At 49.9% G+C, this 3,339-nt stretch overlaps 1 long non-coding RNA gene across 1 annotated transcript in view; it reads right to left on the reverse strand.

Moving 5' to 3' along the window:
• LOC109303337 overlaps positions 1-3,339 on the reverse strand; it is a 48,439-nt gene that overhangs the window by 28,781 nt on the left and 16,319 nt on the right. The gene's annotated exons all lie outside the window — the stretch shown is intronic.

Below are 3,339 nucleotides of genomic sequence, written 5' to 3' on the forward strand. Positions count from 1 at the left end.
TTGCTTGCTGCCACCAGGCAGTGTTTGCTGCAGCTGCCTGCCTGGAGCTCATGCTACACTAGGCTGAGGTGCAGCTGCTTCACAACCACCTCTGTGCTGTGCTGCAGCTGCTCCACATGACCACTGCTGTCATGCTGGGCCACACAGAGGTGGCGGTGAAGTGGCCGCACCATAGCCCAGTGCAGCATGAGCTGTGGGTGGGCAGCCACAGCAAACACTGCCTGGTGGCAGCGAGCAGGGGGGCTGCTTTCCTCCATGCCTAGCAGCAGTTTCTGGGGAACAAGCTGGTGATCAGCATGGGGGGAAAGCGGCCCCCCCCTTCCCGTGGTTGGCACCCTATGCTGCAGCTACATGGAGCCTGCGCAGGGCTGCCTGTGCCTACTCTTCATTGCCACCAAGGCCCCATGGGGTGGTGGTGATGCAACAGAGAATTTGGACAGCCTCAGAAGGCTACAAGTGGCTGCAGCACGGGGCTTCGGCTGCATGGGGTGGGGGAGCAGCTGCTTTTCCCCTGCGCTGAACACCAGCTCATTCCCCACCACTGCTGCTCAGTCCAGACGGGCGAGTGTGGGGTGCACAGGGTTGGGGCTGAGTGCTGCTCCCCTCCTGTACTGCGGGGCTGGGGCAGATGGGGCTGGGAGTGAGTGGGTGTGCAGGAGCCAGTGGCAGATGGGCAGGAGCACGGGACCTGCACTGGTGTTCTGGGGCTAGTGCTGATGGGGCCCAGAGCAGCATAGCAGGAGTGCGGGGTCCCAGCCAGCAAGAGCTCTATGGAGCCAGGCCAGTTTCCCCCTATCCCTGCTGGCATAACCTAGCTTGGCTCCACAGACCCCTGCCAGACCACACCCTGCACTCCTATCACCCTGCTCTGGGCCCCGCTGGCGCTAGCTCCAGGACATTGGCACAGGCCCCATGCTCCCGCACACTACTCTCTTCCACTCTCCCCTGCCCCCACCACCGCTTTCCTGTCCACCCACTGGCTCCTGGCTGCATAGCAAGCCCATGGGGCTCAGCAGGAGCTGGCCTGGCCCCAAGGACTGGGGGAATCCCTGTTGTCCCCTCCTTCCCCCCACCCCACCTTCTTACCTGAATTTTCCATGCTGCTGCAGCCACAAACAGCCCCATGGTCCCAGGCCACATGCGGCTGCCAGGCAGGGGCTTCAATCTGGGGAGGGCGGGGCCAGGCAGGCCCTGCTGTTGCAGAAGCATGCAGTGGCTTCCCTTGGGTCCTACTGCCCCTGGCTCCTTTCTTCTTTGACAGGAGCCAGGGGCAAATAAATATTAATTTTCTAAATTTTTTAGGGGCCCTGCAGGCCAGATAGAGTGGCCTGGCAGGCTGGATCCAGCCCATAGGCTATATTTTGCCCACCCCTGTACTACACTGTCACCTACTGGAGGCAGCCAGTTTAGGAGAGCTGGTCATGTGTATGCTTCTTACTGTAGAATACATTTATTACAAATTAAAGTCTAGAATGAAATTACTCAGTAACAATTTTGTTGTGTCCACACCCTTATTTTCATAAAAGAAAAAGACAAAAAGTCTATCTGATTATCTTTCTCTACACATCTGGCATTTAGTCCTCTGAGAATGTAATGTCTGACATGTCCCCTGATGTTTCATTTATCAGTGTTATGTATAATCCATAAATTATTCCAATGAGATAACAGTCTGCAATTCATTTCCAATAAAAGTATTCAGAGAACGTAATTGACTTGTACTTCTGATCCACTACTGAACTTGCCACAGACTATGTGATACATTGCTCAGTCAAGGAAAGCCATAGTAGTTAATCCTGGATACTTTAACAATACACTTCTGATCTCTAAAAAGGTTTATCAGGTATTAAAAGAAGCAAAAACATGATCAATTGAACCAAAGTTAAACGGAGATTCAGTCGTGAGAAATTACTGCAATAGGCATAATTCCTTCCTTGAACCAGTTCCACCTTGAACCAGTACTGTTGATTTTGCTGTATTTTTTGAACTCTTCTTACTCTTGAATGTGCCTCATGCAGTTCATTTATGTGCATGAGTTTGTCTCTTCATTTCTGTTCAAAAACACTCCTTCCCAAAACTCAGATGCACTTTTTCCTTCTGAAAAAAAATAAGATATTAGTCATGAAAACTAGAATCTGTTTAATTTGCTAATGGCCAGAATAAGTTGGCACACTCACCAGTGATTTGTGAGAAATATTTGTAGCATTTATAAAGAAACTTAATGTTTAGCTCTGACATCTTAGTGTTTTACTTATGGAATACTGAAAATCAAATCATGGTGGTGTTACACTTAAAGACACCAGTTTGGCTGAAAACAGACCTTTCCGTTTTGCCACCATAAAAATGTTAATGGCCCAAGCAAACATTCATGCTTCTTGTCATGCCACAAATGCCCTATATTGTGGCCACAACAATACATTGTATAAATTTGTGCTGTTTTATGGCAGAAAGTACAGGCAGCCTGCAAGGGTAGTCCCAAGGCTTGCAGGATTGGGCCCCTGAAGCCCAAGAAGTGCCTAACTAGGTTTTCCGCTTGCAGAAATGTGCCTTGGGAATCTTCTAGCTAGGGATTTCACAAGCACATGCCCTGCCCATATCCAGTACTCTGGATACAACAAGAGCTGTGGTCCCACATGCTGTCTGTGTAAAGAGGACTGTGGAGCAGGAGTGGTGGGCCCTGAAAACACTTCAGGCCAGGAATGAATGTAGCAGAGACTACAACAGCAGGGTCTTTGGCAAAACCCATTGTGAAAACATGTGCATGTAAGTTTCACTCAGAAAACCCACCAGTTTTGCTCCCTATCCATTTTGTGTAATTCCTCAACAGTGTGAGACAGACAGTCTGGGAGCAAGGGGATACAGCAGACTTAGGTATAATCATCATAGATACTGTAGACAATGAGCGTGTAGCATAGTTTACTGCACAGTAAGCATGTGCATCTACACATGCACATGCTTACTACACAATAAATCTTGCTAATTTCAAGTAAATTTGCTACCTGCAACTGAAAGTAGAAAATTTACTTTCAATTAGTAATAGTGCTGTAGGCCTCATGTAGACACCTCATCAGGAGAAAATCTGCTTCTGGTCAGCTGCCCACCAAGGGGCAGGAGATTGCTCCTGCCCCCAGGAGCTGCTTGCTGCCTGGACAGGCTCTACCACCACAACCCGAGCTGGGACTATGTCCCCCTGCCCTGGCAGCAGGGAGCTCGGCTCCCCAACTCCAAGATTGTGGTCAGGAAGTGAGGAGCTGGGAGATCCTTATCTCCTAGTGCCAGCTCCACAACAATCATAAGTATCTCTCAGAGCCGGCCCCATGACCATGGAGCTTGTGCTGAGAG

This window comes from Gavialis gangeticus, unplaced genomic scaffold (genome assembly GCF_001723915.1).
Source record: "Gavialis gangeticus isolate Ggan-Ray unplaced genomic scaffold, GavGan_comp1, whole genome shotgun sequence".
NCBI lineage: Eukaryota > Metazoa > Chordata > Crocodylia > Gavialidae > Gavialis > Gavialis gangeticus.